The 19,826-nt window shown below is 31.1% G+C and overlaps 1 protein-coding gene across 1 annotated transcript in view; it reads left to right on the top strand.

The window, feature by feature from the left end:
- LOC131847576 (uncharacterized) overlaps positions 1–19,826 on the top strand; it is a 360,246-nt gene that overhangs the window by 44,575 nt on the left and 295,845 nt on the right. The gene's annotated exons all lie outside the window — the stretch shown is intronic.

The raw sequence follows: 19,826 nt of genomic DNA on the forward strand, positions 1-19,826 counted from the left end.
CGTAAAAAATAAGGTATGTTGTATAAAAGTATATACTGTTGAGTTGGGAGGAACAAAGACATTAGTTAAGATGGTGATAATAGGGAGGTTCGGCTTAATCATAAAATCCTTTTGGTCTGTTCTTATCCACAGCCTACTTGTTCTGTTTGTATACGGATTAATCCCCTTGATACTTGTACAAATAAGTTTTTCTTTAGGATAATGTGGTGGACCAACCTACACCTATTGTTATTACAAAATAAACTTTGTTATTTATGAAATATTATAGGAACAAGATTTTATAGTTTATATAAATATTATATTATATAATATATAGTTTATATAGATATTATATGAATATATGGTTACCTTAAACATTCAAGTTTGGTATACACTATGGTTTAAATATTGTAAATCGGCTCTTAACTCGTAACTTAGGTCAGGTAGTGCAACCGACGAGAGAGTCGTCAAGTGTCGAGAGAGGAATACTTAATTTACAATAAAGTATATATGACTAACTCATATATATAGATTACTACCAGATGAATTATATTAATAATAACATAATTGTAATAAATAACTTACAAGGCAAATGTTATTCATTCATTCATCCATAATATTAAAAAATATATAGGTATAAAAGATCAAACATTTCTTATATTAATTTTATTTGAATAAAGTTTATTTCTAAACCTATTCTATTTAACACGTTATAAAGTGCACTACAGTAAAATTGGAGCGATTTAAAAGCAAATATCAAAATTACGTGGGCGATGTGTGTGCAAACGAATCTAATTACATTGTAACAAAATGGTGGCGGACGGTGGATACTATTTTCGCGGCTTAAAATAATTTCTCTGGTTGGTTACCTACCACCGTAATGAATAAATGAAATTTATTCGCCCCGCGTCGCCGCCGATCATAAAAGTTATGTCGTCCTATTTATTTGAGGAAGTCGACGCAAGGAAGATGCTTTATCGAGACTGTGATACGAATTGTATTTGGCGAATAATACAAAAGTTATTGTCATCTCTGATACCTACACCAATATAGATGTGTTATGTAGAAGATTCACTATTGATATTAATGTGCAGACTGGTCTGAAAAGATTGAATGTGGTCATATTGCAGGATTTTTTGTTTTATGTTAGTAATCAAAATACTGCCATACCATGACAACAGGTGAAATTAAAAATATAGTATGACAAAAAGAAAATGCTATCAAATGACTGGTAGATAACGCCGCTAGGTGTTAAGTATCCTCCGCCTCTATATATGCATTTTATTTGTACGCATTGAAGTTAAATAAATACAAAAAATGAGTATTGATTTTGAAAGCCTTAGTGATCTACACATCAGCGCCTTATTTTCAATCGAAGCGGGATTGATTCTCGAATAAAACAAAAAAATATATACAAATGTAGATCTGAGTATTATGTACACATTATGCATGTATTTAAAAGAAATATGTATGCATTTCTATCATTTCAATTACTATAGTACAAACTCTGTGAAGTTTATTATAAACCAATATTTATTACAGTAATACTAAGTTATTTATATTATAACATTTGCTCATATTGTTACTAATTTACTTATATTATTGCAGTATTATCTGTGACATAAAGAATATATGAATTATATATGCACATGCCTGATTGAGAAGATGTCGCGTAATTAACAAAAAAACAAAAATACACGCCGCCGCGCCGCGCCGTCTCTTATTAAAGCTTTATTAAAGCTTTTACAGTTTGTCGTACATTACCATTATGTGACTTAGACACCCGGTATGAAATATTTTGCTGGAAATACTGACGGTAATGGGAGATATCGGGTTACGTAACGTATACTAAAATTGTTAAATAAGTCACGTCCATCGTATTGAGTTTCTGTTCCTGCAGGTTTACCACACAGAATAATAGATACCTTAAATATATTTTAACTGTGTCAAACTCCGTCGTTATTTAATTATGTAACCCCATTGCAATGGAGACAACACAGATAATATAACTCAAAGCTGTTTAGGTAGGCCATAGACAAATCCAGGGCGCACATTGCGAAAAGTTTGCGTCGCAATGAATGCAAATTCCGGTGCGGGGCGAGTTGCGGGCTGCGGGATTTCGAAATGAGAACGCCTGATATTCGAGTTGGCGGCGTAGGGCTGGCGTGAAATGACGAAGGTCACACGAGTTCGCGATGCAAGTCGGGAATGAGAAAAGACGAGAACATATTTTTTTATATATTAAAATTGACATCGTTATTTGATATATCTTATTCTACAGATCAATTTTTATGACTTTTGATTTTATAATAACAATTATAATTATCTGTGGATAATTCACACAGTGCCAACTAGTGCCAAGCTAAGCTGAGCTTGTGTTATGTAGATAGATAGATATATAGACTTAGATACATTTCTTTTAAATACATACATAATATACAAATAAAACACCCAAAACCAATACAAACGTGTAACAGCTTAGACCACATCATCACTTAACATCAGGTGAGATTGCGGTCAAACACGCTCAAATTTTAATATAAAAAAAAAATAGGTATACTTACAAATGTATGTTATACAAATGTTTGTACTGTCTGAGGAATAGATTGCGGTGTGCTAAACTGTCAGACCGCCAGAGGTCAAAGTCAGTAGATATTCATTTTATTAGGATTGAAGCGATTTGTTATACAAAATTTTCTATTTCTCTGTTGACATTGAATTTTGGTTCGTATTCACCCCAAACAGCAAGGTAACTATAATATTAAAATATCGTATAAGATTACGTAAAGAACGAAGTTTACATAAAAATACACAAATATATCGAGAACAAATAACAGTTTGAGTCTCAAATGGATTCCAGATCAGTCGGTGTCAATCAATATTTAGGTCCCGAAAATGTGACATTCAATGCCTGTTAGAAGGTACGAAGTTCGTCATGTAGACTAGCTAGTCTAATATATAAAATTATCGTGTCACAATGTTAGTTACCATACTCCGCCGAAACGGATTGGCAAAAATCTTATGAAATTATATGAATATTCAGTAGGTCTGAGAATAGGCTATTATCTATTTTTCATAATATGGCATTAAAAATACACACAACCCTAAATTTTCACCCTTTTACCATCAACCTTTATTTTATAATAGTGACTTTAATTTATATAGCAAAATAACGTTTGCGGGTCAGCTAGTAATATATAAAATTTAATATTACATTACACCAAGTTTCGTATTTATAATATTAGTTAGGATTTAAAATGCAAATACTTTGAGTTGAGAGTATAAAAGTTTTATTATGTAGTAGGAAATTCCTATTACTAACAGAAATGAAACCGCAATCTTCCCAATTAGTATCTTCCTGTCAGTTACAATTAACAGAATAGAAATATATATAGCGGCGGAGTAGATTATTTCGGTCACGGCTCTAGTGTGTATACGTCACGGTAATATTTCAAACACTAGTGTAAGTGTATTTGTTCAAAGATCATTAGTGGTGTTGTTAAACTAAGCTTAGTTATTAGCGCCGAGGGTATCCGACAATGGTTTAATTAAAACCGGGTCAAACACTCAAATCCCACCCATATTATTTGAGATTCGCCACGCATTCGCCGTGCATATGATTATTTGAAAGTAGCAAAATATTTGAAAATGGAATATTTGTGTATACAAAACTAGTTATTAGTTTCGACTTTAACTTTTATTAAAAATGTGGATTTTCGAATCGCTTAGTCTTGAATAGGTGACGAACTTACCGAGAGATATATTATCGCATTAATAATATTAATAATGTGAATAAACAAGAACACATATAGACGTACATACAAGTGCAGATATACATTTAACTGTAAAATGTCCAGTTTACAAATAAATGTATATCAATAACAGATATCAGTATTTGTATCATATTTTAAAATGCAAAAATACTAGTATCCTGTGCTTAATACGTTAAAAATCTTTTATGTGACCTTGATAAATCAATGACAAATAAATTTTAATGGAGAATCGAAGTCTATACTAGATATGAAGAGCCTATATATGAGTAATCTGAAATAACGGATATATGCTTGTTCGCCACCATCGAGTATAAAAAAAAACCTATTAATCCTATTATTTAATGTGTCAACCCTAGCTATATGTATGGTGTGTATATTGTATAATTGCACACGATACAACAACGTTAATACAACAAGACACAAATCACAGTGGCCAGCTTTGGCTTAGTTTATTATTAAAAAAAAATATAGTATGACTGTTCCAAAAAGCTTAAATATAAGTCTATTTGAATAAAGATTATTTCTATTCTATTCCAAACCATGGACAATAAGGCGACCGCTAGTAGTAATTAGCATAAATGTTTCATGAATTTTGTGTAATGTATGTAACATTCTATAAGCAAAAAATAATAAAGTATTTTCACAAAAATAAAACCAAATCCATCATCTTTATATTATTATTTTAAACTTAATATTTAAGACTAAATGTTAAATTATATTATAATAAATAAACTAATATATTAAATAATATATATTCTAGTATATAACTAAGTGCCAACCCTAGCTAAATCTGGATGTGCTGTGTGTATTGTACAATTGCACATCATGCGTTAATACAACAAGTCACAAATTACAGTTTCAAACTTTGGCTTAGTTTGTCAGTAAACCACGGCTAACAATAAAACATCCTGTAGTACCAGTTACCAGCATAAATGTTTCATAAATTAAGCGTTCTTAAAGTTTTAATGATGACTGTCACAGCTGACGGGATAATCAGAGTTATTGTTACCTGTCGAACTTGTGGTGAATGTAGTATTGAATATTTCGTTCACGTATTTGTTAGTTTAAATAATGATATAATTACTTGTATTAAGTATTTAGTACCTTACCATCAGGTGGGCCATCTGTTTGCCATTTTAATTGCACACATAAAATATGTTCACTAATTTTAATAAACCAAAACTGATTACCAATCGTTTGAATTCGAATTATAATAGTTTCTAAATATGCATATTGGTAAGATTATTCTTTCTCTTCTCTACTCTTCTTTTTAAATCCACTACACCTCACTACATTACAGAAAGATTCTTATTTCTCGGTGAGGCATGAAGTCGTGGGCTACGCAGTTACAAACCTCAGTTTAAAAACCTCTACCCATACATCCTCGTTCTATACTAAATCCTTTTCTGCACTAGTTGTTCGTTTATGGAACTCACTTCCATTCTCTATTCGTAGCGCACCATCGCTGGCCATTTTCATGAACTCTGTTAAATGTTACTATCTCTCCAACTAAACTTTTCTTGTTCTGTCATTCGTCATCCAGTTAGCTTATTCGAAGTTGCGTGTAACATAATTACTTACTTAACACTCCTGTGTATTTTGTATATATATATATATATATATATGTATATGTTAATTATTATTATTGATATTTAATATTACTATGCCTTTTTTATTTCTCTAGTCCATTCTTGCGCCATCTACCACTTTCTGTCTTCTCTCCTCTACCCAAAGGTTGTCTGGAAGAGATTGTTTAAGCGATAAGGCCACCTTTTGTACCTTATTGCTTATTATTTGTTTAATTATTTGTATTTCTAGTGCAATAAAGTGTTAATAAATAAAGGAAAAAAGGTTTTGAAGCAAAATTGAAGGGTTTTTTCATATCATTGTGGTAAGAAGTTCGACTCTGTAATAACATGTAAATTAAAAACAAAAATGTTTTAAACCCTGCTTCCGGAGGATAGATATTCTGTTGTATGAATATTATGTCTAGGTTTTAGCTTCTCTTTACTACTGACCCTATATACATATACATAGATAACAAAGTGGAGGGGATAATTTTTTTTTTTTAATTATTTCTGTTTAATGTACTCTATGCTTTAGCGTTTGCGCTTGCGGTTTACGCTCGCTTCAGCAGAGTTGGAATGGATTTTTTAAATTATGTTTTTATTGGGTGTAAAATTGAATTGAGTTATTATAATATATACATTTTTATAGATAATTAGTAATAGGAATTGTCGGGTGAACCTCCATGCGGTCCTCAAGGTTCTCGCAGTTAATTTCTATTGGAGTCGCCGCGACGGGCTAACTGTTCTCCGTTGTCATCTCGGTGGTCATACAGGTGCCCTGTGAGGTATATACCTTTAGCACAGGTAGGACCACCATCCATTATCAAGTACAAAGATCACAGATAATAAAAAATCAAGTCAGGTACTTACAACCTATGAGTTGAGAATTTCAAATGGTAAACGCTTTATTTAAAATACCAGCAGGTCCCGTATCCCCCAGGTGAAATGTCAGTTCCGGATATAACCGGAATAATGCTCGGGATAAGAGGTTCTATTATGACCCTAAAATTCAGTGTAGGCGCGCCATAATAATATTACAGGAAACATTCAGTATGTGAATACCATTCGAATTATAACGTATTTTTCTTAAATTTATTAATTATAGATATTCAGCTTATATACTCTGGTACATATTTTTTATATATATTTTTTTATTGATGACATGCAGAATGACATGCAGAAGCAAATGTAGACTACATTTGCTTCTGCATGTCATCAATATATTAATAGAAAATAAACACAATGTAAACTATCCATCTGTGTACCAAAATTTCATTAACAATTTGTCAAGTTCAAGAAAAGAACTAATTCTTTCTCCTACTCAAAAGCGGCAAAACACTTTCCTCACCTTAGTTTTGCCGGTGCTCATGGGCGGCGGTAATGACTTACCATCAGGTGAGCCGCTAGCTCGTTTGTCCCCTATGCCTAAATTAAAATGATTTAAGTATTTTTTTAAACGTTAAAAAATCTGTATACGCTTGTGGTACACAAGTTAATACAGATTTTTACATCGGTAGGAAATAGAGTTATTTAATTATTATTAGATACAAATGCATGTAATACGCGTAATATTATGTGTTAACATTTTGTTATTATTATAGCAATTAATTAAATGTTAAATATATTGAGCCCAATCTACTATTGATATATAAGCCACCATCATCACGGTGTCAACTTGATGGAAGTATTGGCAATTTGCCCACAATGCGGCGATTTTTGCACGACTGCGCAAAAAGGTGTATTGTATATTATTTGTCTGGCTCATGTATGTTTATTATATACATGAGGTTCTTGTGTATCATATGAATATATGACTTAGTATTATGCACTGCTGGGAGCCAGTAAACGACTTGGCGGTTTTGATGAATGAGGTATTACGATCGCATTGCTGAATATGTTGATTTAATATTGTGCTTCCAAAGTAAACTATTAAAAATTAACATGGCACCAACAAGAGAGTAAACTGTATCATTTGTAAAAAGTAATTGGCGATTAGGTTTATACATTTTGCGTATAACAACCATTTCATCATATTATAAAGGTTGTACCTTTAGTACCTTGTTTTACAATAAATTACAAAAATGTATCGATAAATTACTTATTTATATACTCTTATTTGTATACATATATAGACGGCGACAAAGTGTAGTTATATCGCTATATATGTCTGTATGTTTCTGTACTGTATGTGTTCTTTGATCTAAGTAATTTTTATTATTTTATATGTGTTTTACTACCATAGATAGAGAGCGCGCGTTCTAGTGGTTCATAATCCTGACTTGCGGCCGTTTGGTTGTGCAGTGAAATCTTGTTGAGACAAAAACAATTTTATTTCTGACTTATTCTTCGGTGAAGGAAATACCATCAAAAAGCAAAAATTAATACGAGAGACAGCGGTAAGCTCCTGCTACACTGAACAAGTTATAGAATTGTGCAAACATTTAATTGTATCCTAATTATTATTGCTCTATAGACATTTATTAGGCGTATAAGCCTTTTTCCTTTTTTATGTTTATATATATTTTTGTGGAGGTGTTTCTTTTCTCTTTCTTTCTGACATCATTCTAGCCCCAAATATTCAATTCTTACAAGAAGGGCAGGTAATTTAAATGTACAGTTCACAGGATCCCCTCAGGTATTTAAATATTCTGTTATGTATTGACTTAATTGTACGCCAGTAAAATCGGCCACATATTTTATTAACATCTTTAACTCCTGAAATTTACATCTTCAATATTATCTACCTCAATGTTTGTTTATGTATATGCATTTGCATATTCTATTTGTTTTGTATTTCACTAACTTCTTCTGCATCAGTCTTACTTGATATGTATCATTATTTTGTGATATGTATTATATTTTCCCCAATTTACATAGTATTTTATAAATTTATTTATTGAAGAAAAAAAATTGAGGTGTCTAATCTTTAAAGCAATTATTTGTATAAAATCTACAATTGAATTTCCCAGCTTGTTAAGCAAACAACTAAGTGTAAATTTTGTATTAACTACGGTTAACTTTGATTACTGCAAACTGCATTAAACTTGAGTTTGTTGGCCGTAGCATTAATAATATTGAGTTTACAAGCGTAATTTGAGACTATTAATTCTCAAAGTATTATTACTATCTAGATGATGAGTGAGAGGTTAGTAACTACATTGGAAGTAGAATGAACTTTCAACTTAATTTAATGAACTATAAATAAAATTGAGAGCGCGGTTTTCTAGTGGCCCCTACCATGATTAACCCGTAAGATCATGAGATTCAATTTGGTCGACACCAAAAAGTATTTGTGTGTATTAATATATATATTATAGACCACATAAATTTATATATATTTATATAGTTTATATTCTGACTAACTCTCTGGTGATGAAAACACGGATAACAAACCAATTTATTGCTAGGAACAGCGGTAGGCTCGCCCTCTGTCACGTCTGATTCCAATATAACCAGCGAAATGTGGTCATGTGTTACGTTTAACACGATGTCTACATTTCACAATGCCTCTTAGGGTATATTTTTTATAATGTATATTTAAATAATTTAGGCACTGATAGGTTTTACTGCTATACAGTTTAAAAATATGTTTGGCCTACGCTTTATTTTCATTTACTGATTTTCTTCTGCATACTTTTTTTCAAAAAACAAAAAGTAAGAAGAACTTTCTTTTTATTGTAATCGAAGATATCATGTGTGTTTATCTATATAGGATGCTATCAAATTATCTGACAATCTTTTCTATAGAGTATTCAGTGTACATGTTTAATATAATGATTGAATTGAATTCCAACATAAGCAGAGTTTGTGTTAGAGGTATTAATCAACAGATTAAAAAAAATGTTTTTATATACCTAGGAAATATATATGAGAAACATTCAGCTAAACACACAACCATATTCATAATTACAAATGTTTTGTACATTTGTAATTATGAATATGGTTGTGTGTTGCATTTGCCAGGAATCGAACCCGTGACCATCGGAAGGAAGGCGGTGTACTAAACCGCTAGGTCACAGAGGTCTTCAATAAGCTCAAATATGTTTATAGAAGACGCGAAAACATGTTTATAGAATGTAAATGTACAAATCAAACAGACTAAACATTTTCTCATATACATAACGTCACTGCACGGAATTCATTCAGTATTCCGAATAAACAAAAGATAATTGTTTTTCAAAGACAAAGTAAAGTGAATATATTATACTCTGTTTGATATAAATAATTTTACAAGTCTATAAATAAATTGCTCACCCTTAAAATTTTACCTTTTTACTTTTAATATTTCATTAATGCTATTTAAATGATAGGTGAAATATACATCAGGTCCTCTTATTGGATGATTGTTGAAGAATCGCATAATTAAGGTTAGATTCCAACCATCAGATTGAAGTAGAATATTCTTAATTCAAATGATTTTTATGTATGGTCTTCGCCAAAACTAAATGAAAAGTGAAAGTATCATAAAAATACAATAAAATAACAATTAGTACTCGGTTTGACGCGTAGAACAAAAAGGTACTCGATTGTTTAAAAATCTTAAATAATAGTGTAGAAACTTTAAATAAAATAGTGGGTTATCAACACAAAAGGAATGCAAATGAAAAGCTGTTCTCGTTAGCGTGGTTTCAGGGTGAAACCTCGAGGGCCCTGTGCGGAAATTGAAAGCAATGAGTGAAAATTGGAAACTGACGCCGACAACCTTCGGCTTTAATATCAGTGGCATGAAAAATGCGGAATGTTTCTCGTTTTCTACGACTTTAATTGCAACATTTTGTGTATTGTTGAACTAACAATTCCGGTTTTAAACTGGGGTTTGTTCATTGAAATATAACAATATTAGCTTGTAATATTATAATAACATGTTAAACTCAGTTGACAGTTAGATTTTAATACTTAGGTACTTACCGCTTAAAAAAGTAAGTTTTAGATTCAATTATAATTTTATTTATATACATATATGCTATCCTCGCTAATTTGGAACCGAAAACTAAAACCAAAACCAATTGTTGTTGGTTGTTATTGTGTGGAATACAATCCTAATTATCTTCTAAAACTATCTTTACTCAACCTCTTCAATCCAAAATCCTACAGCGTTATAAACATATTTGATTTCGCTTCAAGAATATATATAATCAGTCGATCACCTCTTGAAACCCTTTTTTATGGATAGATGTTGGAATTCCCAACTCCTATCGAATTCGCATATTGCGTACTTTTCAGTTCATATTTTAGTTATAAATTCAATAAATTGGAGTTTACTTATATTAGTCATATCCATAAAACGTCTATCTCACACATGTAAGTGTATTTCTACCATCAATGTTTAAATATAAATACATATTTAAGAATGTTATATTATAGATTACATACGAAGAATTACAAATATTATAAACTCGTATTTGTTCGTGGGTAGGGATGGTTGGATATGATGTGATGTTATGATATTTGTTACTAAACGCAAAAACTACTGAATGGATTTTAATGAAATTTTACAATAATATGTATCTTATACATCAGAATAACACATAGGCTATATCTATCACATACGGGTGAAACCGCGGGGACACCTAGTCAAATATATATTTAATATTTATAAACGTTATTGTATTTTGAATAAAATTTATCTCATATACAGCCACCAACTCTCCCGTATCCACTTCATATATTAAGTTCGCCCGCTACCAGGCGTTTCCTTTCAAAAGATGGGCCCTTACCGAGTTCAAGTATTTTAATTACTGAAGCATTTTCTTTCCACACTAAGCCCAGCCTCGTGGCTCCGCATAACTTTATAAGATTTATTAGTTCTCGTTACAACGTTAGTAAGGGTCGGACTTTTTGGGATCCCTGTCAATAATTAATAGTCGATAAAATATGACGTACTCTTTATTGGCTGCTTTATATTGTATTAATAATAAGTATTATAAAGGAAAAGTAGATATTTGAGAATATTATTAAATATGTACCTACTTATCGCCGTCGCCGTATATGTATTCGTAAATTCATACTTTGGTCTCGAAGTTTATACTACTTTTAGACCAAAGATCATGAGTTAAAATTTAGCCCATACTGAACATATTAGTTTGTTATTTATGTTACTGACTGCTTCCGGAATGAAAACACCACTAACAAACCTAATTATTCAAGGTACGCTCGACCGTACGTTGAATACAAATATACACAATGTCGACTTGTCAAATTGTATGTTCATTAAGAAGTTAGTTGATATATCAGTATCAACAACCTAGTTGGGAATTATAATAGTAAAGGAGCATAAGGACTTCAGAGGCATATTCTACGCCCATTTAGATTGTGAAATATACTACTTGCTGATGTTTTTTTTAGAGACCACAGCATGGGTGAGTCCTCTAGTATTCTAGGCTACCATAGATTATGTAACCGTTTACCATTAGATTACTACACTACACAATATGCAGTATATTTACTATTATATTTTATTTACCTCTCTTTCCATTACTTTACTAAACATATTACATATATATATTTATTAATGATATATACAGGGAAGAGAAGTATTCAATTAGTTCTGTCTTTAATATTCAAAGTTCAATATCGTCATATCGATTTGATTCTTATAGATTTCGAAAATATAGATAATAATAGATCTACATTTTATATTTCTTTATATATTACTTACACAAAAAACATCACCGTCCTTTCGTCGGCAGTCGGATAATGAATAAATCAATTTCCTCGTCACCATCGATTTGTCGTTTCCACAACACTGACGCTGGTCATATTTCACAGCGGCACAAATTTTCTGCATCATTATATACAGCTTTATCATTAGGAGGCCAATGACCAGCATTGTCTCAGATTATTCATAATCCCAAGTCAGTAATGAGTTTTCGCTGTGCTGCTGTAACTTTAATAATAAATATTTATGATACTGTCCAGACTGATTGGATAGCACAATCATGTTTATGTTAGTAAACGATCAACGTAGACAAACGTAGGAAATGGTAATTGGTAGTTGCACAGTGATTACCACTATACAGCACCACGGACAGCATGTCATAATTTGTTGGGAGTGCTAACCCAAATATAGCTTATAAAGCCATGCAGACGATTTGTAAACGGGGATGGATTTTACGACGGCCTGAGCCGAGGTTCAAACCCGTAGTGGTGCCCTCAGACTAAAGTCGTATCCATCAGGCGGGAGTTGGCCTTAGGCTGCTCCATAACTCCTTCCGCGGGTTTGGAGTGCCTTCTGCACTCACCCCTAACGTCTGCTGAAGCTGTTAAGGTGGGCAGCGGCCAACATCATAAAAGTAGTAAAAAGAACCTCAGAGATTTATATAATTATATATTTCAAAACTTCTACATTTCCTGTATAAAACACCGATGCTATCTATTTTTTAGATTATTCTATTAAATAAATAACATATCTAACTATCTTGACTTTATTGGCTAGTTTCACAAATGATATTACCTGTCTATTACAAATAAAATTTGCAGGAAAAATATGAAACATAAAAGTAGTTTTTTTAATTAAAATTAATTATTTACTTGCACGGAATGGGACAAGTTAATATGAATTTTATCAGTAACCTATGAAACTAAATGTGATCATAGTTAAGATAATATTACATATTATGATCAATTGATTTCTCTTCTTACTTCGCAAATATTCTGTTTTATGGCTGCTGCGTAAGCTTTGTAGCTTTTATGTCGCAATTTAATATTACCATCAAAGTGTATTATAAAATTGTGAATAGTGACTCGCCTTTTAACATTTAATGTTGTAAGAAATAAAACGAAAATGATATCGTAAAATCTTATTAAATTGTTCAATATACTTTTACTGTTAATCTATAAGTGTCATATATACTTGAGTATATGCTGAACTTTAGAATGAAATGTGATTATAATGTCGACCTAATATGGTACATTACCAGCAAATGGAATCACTATTCCTCATGACAATCCTCTCCCACGCTGTTATTTTACTCATATCTGTGTAAATATAATAAAAAAATCTGTCTAAAGATTAAAAAACACTAATGAGTTCCATTGAATAGGGGAAAAATTATGGATACACCTGCATATCTATAATTAAGTTCAACGTACAATTTAGTTAACAAGAAGCGAGCCTGCTGCTGCTTTTGGGTTAATCTAATTTATTATCAGTGTATCTTTTACCAGTCAATAAGACTATATATAAATTGACATACAGAGTTTTTAATTTATTAAAACATACAAATAGGTGCTATTTTCTAATATTATAACAGACTGAACACATTTTCTCTCAGTGAACCATAAGACAAAACTTATTAGTGTTAGGTATTCGAAAGTATGTTGTCAGGAGCCTAAGTCGGATTAGACAACCAACTATGCTCCGGCGCTGTACAAGGAACTAAACGCTCATCTAAACTTTTCTATAAAAATAATACTATGTTAACTAAGTAAAAGAAGGAAATAAATATACGTAAGTTTATCCTTTGATACAAGTTTGCGGAGAAATCTTATTCTGCATTATGTACATTATACGCGAACGCCCTTTGAAGGAAACGCAATACTTTATGCGGAATTGGGGGCTCTTTAACTTGCTCCCACTACGAAATTGAGTTATATGAGGCAACTTTTTTATTGTTTCCAAGTGAACGCTGTACTAAAACCACTTAATACATATGAAAATGTAACGCTATTTTTTGCTATATACTCGTGTATACATATATTCTAATACATATTCAGTAGCAAAAATGTATATTATATTGTATTTTTATATTTTCATTACAATTTTTTCGGAATATACACTAAATAGTTTAAGTAAATTACATATTTCACGGCTTTACCTGAGTGGAACGGTTAAAATTAAAGTCAATAGTATTTATTCGATTAGGACATTATCATCCACTAGAAAGTATTTTTTTTATTACTGTATTAGTAATGTTACCGAATTAACTTTTCTCTAAGTATATGGTATCTAACATGTCAGGGAACAAGTCTACCGTCGTTTTTCTTATTAATTTACTTTGTTATTGATTAATTAATTAATTAAAAAATATAAATTTGCTACATATATTGTTTTTATTTACGCCCAGATTTCAACTCTCGATTTCTTGAGAGTAAGTCGGCACTAGGCCACGTCGATGTATACTTACTTATTAATAATTATGAAACATTATTCTAAAATGAACTGTACTGTTTTCTTTCATAATTGATATAAACAGAAATAATAGGCGAAAGACATGAAAAAAGTGCGCTCATTGCGAACGTATTTCTGGAAAAAATACTAAACATTATATCTGGATACAATGTAGGCTATATTTCAAGTAATGAGGATATACGGCCATGTTATCAACTCACATGGAAACGTCTAGAGAGTTGCTCTTTTGTCTGTGGCTCATTCATGAATGTAATGATGTCTCTGCCGCTCTACATTGTCTATGCCTCATATACATATTTTAATTAAAATAAGGATCTTATACGTTGATTGCATATTTTGTTTTATGCATAGTAAGTATGCTACGTTGTTATTATAATAATAATAACCCAGGACAATTCACACTGCGTCATCTAGTCCTAAACTAAGTAGACCTTGTACTAAAGGTATTAAACAACGTATAGATGACGAAATACTTAAATACATATTTTTAAATATGTGTAATTATGTATATATATACTTAAAACAGACAGATCAATGCAAACAATCAGACTTATGAATATAAATGTTTCTATCGTTCTAGAATAGAACTTGAGAGTATCGGGTGTAATGTAAGGCGTAGGCTAAAAAAGGTAAAGCTAAACTACCCAGAACGTCAAATTAAATAACCTTTTTTTCTTAAACTTTATCTCCAGAGTCTATTCGTATTATACAAAAGGTTAATATAGAATATAAAAAAAAAAATTACATTAAATTATAATTATTAGGTAAATTGTATCTTTCTATGAAATTTCCAACAATTTTTATAAGAACGTGTAACAAACATTCATTCATCACCACAAACTTTTGCATTAATAGCATTAGTAGGAACTACATGTATATTATAATATAATACACTATCCGTGTTTTAACATCACATAACTAAATAGATTTTAATTAAATTCGACGTGAAGATATATATTTGACATCACAAAATAATGCGGAAGTTGATGAAATAGGCAGCCAAAGTCGCGGGTAATGGTTACTGTTACCTGTAACATATAAGTTAAACGACAGCAATATATTAGCAAAATACAATAATGAAATCACGGCTGTACTCAAATATTCTTCATTACACCAATTGCCAGAGTGTACGCATTTACGTCTATATTGAAAATAATGAAATGTACTCAGTCTTTCGAGAATTTGTCTCTGTACGAACAGCTTCTGTCGTCTTGTTATTATTAATGGCTCGAGAGACCTCTCTCATCGTTTCAGATAATAAAAGAACATTGTAAATGAGTCCTTTTTGGGTTCCGTACAAAAAAAATGAACTATTGCCAAGCGATTTGTGTCTGTCTTTTGCAGGCGCTGACTTAAAAAATGAATTCGGCTACTAGAAGGGTTTTGTTATGGATGTCGAGATAAGGTGTTGAAGGGTTAGAAATCTGTCATCAATACTGGGGCCTTATATCATTATATTGAGGAATTTGTTGGAAGAAGCGGAGTTCGATAGTTTTTATACCTATGTTATAAATATGAGCAAAAATTGTTAATCTTGGTTCGGTAGATTACTTTATAAAAGTTGGCTGAGACTACTATTAAATATTCTATATTACAGTTAGGTTTATTTAGATACGTAGGTTAGGCAAGTGGAATAATAAACTTCCTTAAGTGGTTATAGTCAGTTATGTACTTATACATGAGTAGGAACTTGTATGTCAAGTTATTATTATAGATTTGTGGTGCTCCTTACTCAGTAAAATTATAACTTTAGGCACTGAATAAGTACCTCATAGTAACAAAGTTAATAGTAACTAAAAATAGAATATATTTTTTAACGTTAAACAATACAAGAGTAAATTTATCGACAGCAAAAGGAATATTTAAAAACAGTTTAAAATTCAGAAATTACAAGAACACCAATCATATTGAGTACCACTCGAGAGTTTTAGTAGTATGTAGGTTTGAAAATAAAATAAATATGTTCATGGCCGTGATCCCAGACGGGGTAGCCTCTTAATTTTGCTACTTCGTTGTGGTGAACGTGACAGTGGACTCGTTATAAATTATTGTTATAAATTTTCTTAATATTCCTCCGTTGGGAAAAGAAACATATTTTTAATGAAAAGCCTGTTTTAATTATTTATAGTGCCTAATCCGGTGATTGTTTATTTTAATGAACATCTAGGGAGTTGGTAATCAGTAAACATCTTGAATTAAAATTTAGAAAATTTCCTTTTTCTTCTTCCCTAAAGCCTAATGGCCACAAATGGACTAATGGTTCTCTGCAATGTAAAAGTTGATTTTATAAAAATATAGAAATTATTATGCTTATGTAAAGACCAGGGTTAGTTAGCACTGTGATAACACCATAAGTAAGAACATTTTAGTTTTACGAGTATGCTATCTGTTTCTTTTTTGGTTTGGTGTTGTAATAATAGTAACTTGACAGTTTACAGATCAAAAATAATATTAACCCAAGACAAATCGCATAGCACCATCTGGATCTGAATTAAGAGCTGCTTATAGATTAGTGGGTACCTAGTAAGGTAATAAATAAACAACTGATACAAATATTTGACAACATTTTTACGTACTGTACACTGATGTAAAACTGAATAATATTATTTTATTTATGAACGGTAACGAAAACAGTTATCTACCACTTAAAAACCTAAATTGGGATGAAATTTACTTATTATCAAATCTAAGATAAATTTACCAAATCTATGCTGTCTCACTCAAATTACATTAACCCATGGCTCAGTTTCAATAACTTTAAATGTTAATTACAGTAAGGATCACCATAAAGGACAAATTATTCAGCGGAAGCAGTTAAAACTTATTTCATAAGAGCACTTTAAGGGCATCAATTAAATTTCATCTGAAGAGCATATTCGTTTTTGTGCACTTATCAACAAAAACGGAATTCAAGTTATAAAATAGGGCGTCGTTCACAATGGCCCGGTGGTAGCGACCGCGACGGCCCTCTGACATTCCGACTCTTCATTAGTCACCGTTACTCTGCGCCCTTTGTTCTGCGCGGCCAATATAAACTCGTTTTTTGCGCCGTTGGATTACGTACAGCCGCCGTTTTCAGTGGAATCGACGCTGTTACGTCACAATGCTACTGTTTTTTTTATAAAACTTTTTAACATTTGTTTCAATAATACTAATACCATAGATGGGACAATTGGACGCATTGTCAACGGTCGACGTCGTGTGAAACGCAATAGGCCTACGTTTCACTTGGTATTTTCTCTTCAGTTATGTAAAAACTCTCTGTCAATACAAGGTTGTCTGTAAGAAATTGCTGATAGCGATAAGACTGCCTTTTGTAAAACATTTATTTTCATTGTTTGTTCCTATGTTTATCTATACGCAATAAAGAGTTTTTTTTAATTTAACGTAGCGACATAGGAAGAGAGGAGAAGGAGGGATGCTCCTCTTTAACCTGAAGTTCATTGCATTCATTTGAAACGAACTCTTAATGTATTTTCCTACTATTATAAATGAGCAACTTGTTGTGTGTGTTATACATACGAAAATAAAAAAAATTACAATTGTTATGCTATTTATTGAGAAAGGGTTGATGCAAAGCTAAATAAAAGATAATTAATATAAAATTAAGTAAAATAGATGTAAAGTACATTTTATATACTGTATATAAATATGTAAATGTATAATGTAAGTGTATATTCTTTAAATGTATAATGTAAATAAAAATATATTTTATAATTTACAACAGTTTATATAACTGTTATACTTCTACGCATGTTTAGAATATGATCCAGTAATATGATAAAACTACGGAAGCTAGCTAGTTGTAAATAAAAAAAGAAATCCCATTAATGTATCTTAACGGATAACATTTCTTAGTAATTCGTTTATCTTATAATTTGTGTGACTAATTACTTAACACAATTGATGTGTAGCGTGTAGTTCACAAACGAACAAAAAACAAAGTTCAAAGGCAAGTCGTAAATTGTATAGTTTGTCCCTAAATCCAAACGTCCTGTCTGAGATCCAACATTAATTCGGACAAAAAGCAAATAAACTAAGGAGCCTTGTAATAAGTTGGAATTAAATTTGAAAGTTATAACTTTTATTTAGGAATATTATATTTAAAATATTAATATTGCCTTATCTTATATAAAAGCTACCAGTTCTATCCTCGCATAAAACATTTTATTAATAGACTAATGGTCCACCCCGACTTGTTCGGATGCTCATAACTTTATGACTTTTGTATATATTAATATAAAAGATTGTCTATATTACTCTCGACATTAATAGAATTTCTCAAATTTGTGCGGCTTTCCTCATAACGAAATCCGCTCTCATTCTCACTTTATAATATTATAAAGTGGATACTGTATTAGATCAACAGTAATAATATAAATATATATATCAACAGCACAAATTTCATCAAATCATATCAATTAAATAAATATCTTTATTCATCTATAGTCTATAACATAACTCTTATAATAGGCCAAATCTACCAAAGTGTTTTCGAGCTAAGAAGAACTGATGAGAATCTCAGCCAATGAGCTTGTACATGATATAAGACTATTTCTTCTATTCATTTTTCAATTAAATTAGAAAGCATATTTTGACTGCCACATAGGCTATTGCATATTTGTCAAACGAAAATAATCTAAGTCTAAGTAATAAAATAGTCTAAGTCTCAATGGCCGCGAACGAACAGACAGCACTCGTTCACGAGTATAACGGATGATAGTACATGTTTTACATAATTTACAATATTTCACAATACAATATTTTATTAGGCATAGATTTTTTTATTATTATTTGTACCACAAATTACTATATGAAAGACATAACGTGACGTGTAAGTTTAGTGATCTAGTAAGTTAATATTAATTATTATTCTATTTGTTTCAGGTAAGACCTCACTAATCATTCTCTTCTGTAATCCCCGTGTAACGTTATAGACTAGTTTGGTGATTAACATAACATATACTTACACCATAATCCAAATAAACACAGAATCATTCTATTGAATTTCACACAAGGAGAGTCGTAGCTGAAAAACCTATCTGTCTTCCACAGATATGTTTTGATCTGGTAATATAACTAACTAATTAATTAAGTATCGCACGTTTAATAATTATATACATTTTAAGTATCAATGTTTTTTTCAACAGACTTGCTCGTACGGTGGACATTCCATAATCGCACTATTTACTATTTTTTTTATCTAATGTTATATGTTATTTCATTGCCTCATCTTATCCTTCAAGTGTAACATAGATTACAAAGCAATCTGTTTGGTGTCTGAAATAGGTAACGCAGAGAACATCTTACAATGTCTATCTCGGTAATTAATAAGATTCTAATAATTTATTTATTTAAAACTTTATTGACCAAAAA

Source organism: Achroia grisella, unplaced genomic scaffold (assembly GCF_030625045.1).
Source record: "Achroia grisella isolate CSIRO2021 unplaced genomic scaffold, CSIRO_AGI_Agris_v1 utg540, whole genome shotgun sequence".
In the NCBI taxonomy this organism is placed as follows: Eukaryota; Metazoa; Arthropoda; class Insecta; order Lepidoptera; family Pyralidae; genus Achroia; species Achroia grisella.